The following is a 6,369-nucleotide window of genomic DNA, read 5'->3' as shown; positions in this document are numbered from 1 at the left end:
TATGCAAATGCAAGGCGTTTGATTTTAAAGTTATAGCCTTATAAGTAACCATTTGGTGGGGCTGTGCTTTGTAGGCATACTCATTATAATACATTGTGCAAGGTACATATCGAGTGCAGAGGGTCATAGGGTGCTGGAGTAGTCTTGCAGTCACTATACCCAACCAACATCGGACCTGCTAGTGTCCGGATGTCCGTCCATAGCATTGGAACATAATAGTTAAGTACTTGCAACAGGCCACTAATAATAGTTCAACATGTTCATGTTTACACCAAAATTTGGAAAGGAGAACGCGGGAACTCGAAGATTTTAGGATTGTGTCATCGAGGAATCGATCGTGTGAAGATCGGTATCGGCTGATTCAGATACGGTACTAGAATCGGTTCTTTTCGGATGACGTCAGCAAAAGACGTTAATAGACTACAGATGGTGTCGGAGAAAGATATGTCTGGACTCTACAAAAAGAAAAAAAATTATAGTCTAAGTTATTTTAAGATAGGAATGTTTTCTTTTATTCCAAGTATTGTAATAAGTCGTATTCGAGTAGGACTCATGATTAGGTTCAGTGTATAAATATTGAACCCCGACTATTGTACAAGGACACGGACATTCAACCAACACAATTTTTCCGGCTTTTGCCATTGCATTAGGAGTATGAGTACTGTAGATCTCGGCAAGTTCTTTAGCAAATAGGGCTGCATCGACTGATCGACCTTCGACTTGCTTGTGAGTACCGTCACGACTTGTATTATGCTTGTAGAGCTGCATCAGCTGATTGATCTTTACGAGCTCTAATATAAGTTAGTTATCGATTCATATTGTCATTTGTAAGGCTGCATAAGCTGATTGATCTCTTACGAATCATAATATAAATCAAAGTTATCGGTTTTGTATTGAATAACTTGTTGTTTAGTACAATACCATCGGTTATCGAATTTGCTAATATTAGTAAGTTTTTTCCTTGTTATTTTTGGTTGATTCACCAGTTATCGATCTTGTTATAATTAATGTTTTATTAATCATAACAAATCACCTAATTGAGATAGATATAGATCGGCATAATATTATCTCAACTGGTCATCTTCTAATCTAGTCACGCTTTAAATCTCACAATTGATGGCTTATTCTGCTAGATCGGCTGTTTTATCTCTATCCCAATCGAACATAGTATGCATTCAAAGACATGTTCAAAATCTCGAATAAACTCGTTAGTTAATGAGATCTAATCTAATGACACTACTATAGCTGCGTCGACCCGGTCGAACCTCACTGGGAAGAGTTTAGATTGGAAATTATCGATTAATGATTTTGTTCATAATCGAGACATGTACTCTATTTGTTTGCTATGTAATACAATCGACTGTTTTAGCCGATTTTGCCTGTGACTTCATGCATATAATGTGTTCCCATGGACCTGTTGAAGTATGGATGGTTTTATCGACTCTTTGGCTTTAGTTTGATACCATTATCATAGCTATATCGATCCGATCGAACCTCACTGTTGATAGTAATGGATTAGATCTAGAGTGTCTGTGGATTCATTTGTACTAAAACATTCGATTTGTTCACCTGTTATGGCCTTTCTCGTTAAACTTATCGGCTCAATGCTTTGCACTGGTTATATCCATCTAGCTGATGATGTTTTATTATATTACTTATATTTGGGTGTGCTGTACTTGTTTCATCCAGATTAATCAATCATAACAAAATCGCTATAACTCATGAAAATCGGCTATTTTGGATTCGTACCATCATCATCGATATTAGCCGATTCAGCAACCCTTGCTTTACTGGTGTGTTAGTCAATATCCCTATCAAATCGGCTGTTTCAGCCGCATATTTGGAACTGTCTGGAGCAACACCGACATGTTTCACCTTAAATTACTGATAAAACTTTCTTTTCTTGTCAATTGCAGGTCAAATTGACTGGCACGTCGTCGGGTTTTTAGAATCGACTGGTCCTGTGTTGAAGCCAAGCAGATCTCCGGACTCATTCCATTCTGATCGTTCTGGCTCGCTGTGTGTTGGTTGTATTACCACATTTTTGCGCCAACACACTTTTTGGCACGCCCGGTGGGACCACAATCGTCATAGTAGCTCACAACAACCAGGACATTCTTATGGTACCTTATGAAGACTTACCTGATGAGGATAGGAATGTCATTGGCAAGGCTATGGAAGAGTTTCAGAACAAGTGTTTGTTATCCTACATCAAGACACGTGACAATAAAGTTATTCAGAAATATGCACTGCCAAGAGTTTTGATGCATGGGCAGTCAGATACAGAAGAAGCTGATGATATGCAGTTCTTTGTAGATGCTGTCAATAAGTTGTTCATGATGCCATGCTGAATCATAATGCAGCTTTCTTGAATACATTTCACTATGAAGGAGGTGTTTTATGGATATACAATTGATCAAGTTGGACCGACTTATTACAACATTCCACATCTATCGACTCAGAGGACTAATCAAGCCGGTACTAGCCATCAAGATGGAGCACCAACTAGCAATAATGGTGCCTAGTCAGTTCAGAGTTCATCCGAACAAGCTCAGGGTACTACTACTAATCAAATACAGTATAATTCTGGATCGTCAGTGTAGCATGTGCAACAGCCGACAGGGCAAGTTCAGAATCAAATGTTTACTTTTGGCACATCAGGCCAAATACCGTCGTTGGCTCAAAAAATAGCACCCTCAGTTCAAAGGATTCATAGAGATATAGATCCCAATGTCTACAATCAGAGACTTCAAGCAGCAAATCAACAAAGTACCCAACATATAGAGATTCCACAAGGATATCATTATGGCACAGATTATAATACCCTCCATATGATTTCAAATCCAGGGTATCAAGGTACTCAAAATTTCAATCCACAGATGGGTCAACAATTGCAAAGAAATCCAAATTCAAATGTTGATGATTTATTGCTCAGAGTAACTGAAATGATGAAGAATCAGTTCGGCTTAAAACCAAAAGGACAGACCTTTTCGCACAAACGTCCATATCCAGAGTGGTATGATTTGGTTGCTCTTCCTACAAATTACTGGCTTCTAGAATTTGCTAAGTTCACTGGTCAAGATAGTACAAGTACAATAGAACATGTCAGTTGGTATCTTACTCAATTGGGTGAAGCATCCATCGAAGAAGTTTCATTGAGTCTGTTTCTTCTCTTTGTCCCTGTCAGGACCAGCTTTTACTTGGTTTTCATCATTACCAGTTAATTCTATTGCCAATTGGACTGACCTGGAGAAGAAATTTTATACATATTTCTATACTGGGATAGGGGAGAGGAAAATCACAGACTTGATAACCATAAGGCAAAGAACTAATGAATCGGGTACTGAGTTTCTTCAGAGGTTTTGGGAAACAGGGAATTTGTGCTTTTCATTGAATCTGACTGATGATCAGCTAGCTACTTTGGCTGTTCAAGGAATGTTGCCAACATGGAGAGAAAAACTGCTTGGGCAAGAGTTTGATAATTTGGGTCAGTTAGCTCAACGGGTGGCCGCACTTAATAGCCAATTCTAGAATATACGCAGGGATACCCAAATCTAGAAGAATGTTGCAATTGCTGAAGCTTATAATCCATATTTGGTTGATGATGATGAAGAGGATGATGAAGAAGAGGAGATTGCCACAGCTGAATGGAATTAGGGTAAGAAGATAGTGATGGTTCCAAATCCTTGGGGAAAAGAAGTTGAAGAAAGTTATGATTTTGATGTCACAAAATCAGACAAGCTTTTCGATTTCTTGCTTGAGAAAGGACAGATCAAATTGGCTACCAATCATGTTATGTTACCTCCTGATCAGTTGAAGAACAAGAAGTTCTTCAAATTTCATAACAATACTTCTCATTTTACTAATGAGTGTAGAATTTTCTGGCAACATATACAGAGGGCTATTCAACAAGGGAAGCTTAAATTTGATACACCTCGGAAGATGAAAGTTGATGATAATCCTTTCCCAAAGGATCAGAGCATGGTTCATGCTAAGTTGCTCAAGGGGAAGACTAAAGTTCTAACATCGGCTAGAGCAAGAGAAACTAGAATAGTTGATCTAGAAATGTAAATATCGGCTAATAAATATAGAGAAATCAAAAGGCGTCATGACCAACAAAAGAGTCGATATGAGTGGGGAGAGATGTAAGAGTTGGGGCGATGAGGCCACGTGTTACATCCTAGATTTTGTTAAATAAATGGCAACGACAAAAGAAGAAGGATTATCAGCGCTGGTTAGAAGAGAGAGAATATCAGCATCAACAAGAAGAGGAGATGTATGAAAGAGAATAAGCTAAATCGCATTGGAATTGTCCTTTCTTAGACACTGCTGGAATGAAGGTTTGAAATTGCCTACTAGAAATAATTGCCCAAAATGTAGTGAATAGTATTGAAAGTTTAGGCAATCTCAAGCCAACCACCGATCTATCCATGCTCAAGTTGAGTATCATCATGATAACATAGATCGGCACTTAAAAAATAGAAGTGTTCATGATCAGCTTGGGAAGCAAGTTGTTGATCAAAATTGGACTGATTATGAAGATGAAGATGATGGGGAAGAGTATGTTTAGCAAGAAGGACAATGGTGTCCAGGAGGTTTAACAAGAAGTCAGAAAAGAAGGGTACAACGCCTAAGGAATAGAGAGCTAGAACAGGCTCAGAAATCTGGTAAACCTCAAGTATGGCGTGGTAAACAAATAGTCGATAAGGGTCAACCATCGGCTAATATTCAAATGGCTTTTCTTTTGCCGTTAGAATTTAGAGCTTCAGCAGATCAAAAAGTCTATTCAGATTTTGATAAATCGGAGTATGAAGAGATGGTTGCCAAATTGACAGTGATACAACAAGCTATATTTGATAGACTAGTCAAGCATTAGCACTTGAAGGCTTTATATGTGAAAGGTTTTGTTGATGGAAAGCCAATGAGCAAAATGTTGGTGGATGGTGGTGCTTCTATTAATCTTATGCCATATACTACTTTTCGCAAGCTTGGCAAAGGACCAGGAAATTTGATTGAGACTAATATGATGCTCAAGGATTTTGGGGGTAATGCATCCAAGACCAGGGTGCAATAAATGTTGAATTGATAATTGGAAGTAAGACCTTGCTCACTACTTTCTTTGTCATTGATGGAAAGGGCTCATACAGAGTTAATAAAGTTATTGAAGGAATTTAAAGATTGTTTTGCTTGGGAATATTATGAGATGCCTGGTCTAGATCGATCAATTGTTGAACATCGGTTGCCAATCAAACCTGGATATCGGTCATTTAAACAAGCTCCAAGGAGATTTAATCCAAAAGTTCTTAATGATATCAAAAGGGAGACTGAAAGATTGCTAGAAGCAAAATTTATCCGACCATGCCGATATGCAGAGTGGATATCGAGTGTTGTTCCTATGTATAAAAAAAATGGGAAGTTAAGAGTTTGCATCGATTTCAGAGATTTGAACAAGGCTACACCCATGGATGGTTATCCAATGCCAATAGCCAATATGTTGGTAGATACAACAGCTGGGCACAATGTTATTAGTTTTATTGACAGCAATGCATGATATAATCAAATTTTTATGGCTGAGGAAGACATAGCAAAAATAACTTTTAGGTGCCCTAGTGCAATCGACTTATATGAATGGGTTGTGATGACTTTTGGTTTGAAAAATGCTGATGCAACTTATCAAAGAGCAATGAATTATATTTGTCATAAGTTGATCGGAAGGATTGTTGAAGTTTACATTGATGATGTGGTGGTAAAATCCAAATGATACAAGGAGCATCTAGCTGATTTGTGGGCGACTTTGGAGTGCACAAGAAAATATGGTTTAAAGATGAATCCTAATAAGTGTGCCTTTGGGGTGTTAGCTGGACAGTTTTTGGGTTTTATGGTCCACGAGAGAGGGATTAAAATTGGTCAAAAAAGTATGAAAGCAATTGATGAGGCAGTACCTCCGACTACTAAGATAGAGTTACAATCTTTGCTTGGTAAGATTAATTTTATCAGAAGGTTCATTTCAAATTTGTCAGAAAGGGTTCTGCCATTCTCTCCTCTGTTGAAGTTGAAAAATGACCAAGAATTTAAATGGGGGTGACATATAACAAAAGATGTTTGAGGAGATAAAAGAATACATGAACTGTCCACCAGTGTTGGTCCCTCCTCAGCAAGGTAAACCTTTTAAGTTGTACGTGTCGGCCGATAGCCAAACAATTGGATCGGCCTTAATGCAAGAGTTTGAAGGAAAAGAACGAGTCATTTTCTATTTAAGGAGAAGGCTTCTAGATCCAGAAACGAGCTGAGTGTATAGTGTGTCTAAGCCTGATGTGATCAAGCACATGTTGTCAATGCCAATATTAAATGGGAGAATGAGAAAGTAGA

Source organism: Miscanthus floridulus, chromosome 8 (assembly GCF_019320115.1).
Source record: "Miscanthus floridulus cultivar M001 chromosome 8, ASM1932011v1, whole genome shotgun sequence".
Lineage (NCBI taxonomy): Eukaryota > Viridiplantae > Streptophyta > Magnoliopsida > Poales > Poaceae > Miscanthus > Miscanthus floridulus.
This window is presented reverse-complemented; position numbering follows the sequence as displayed.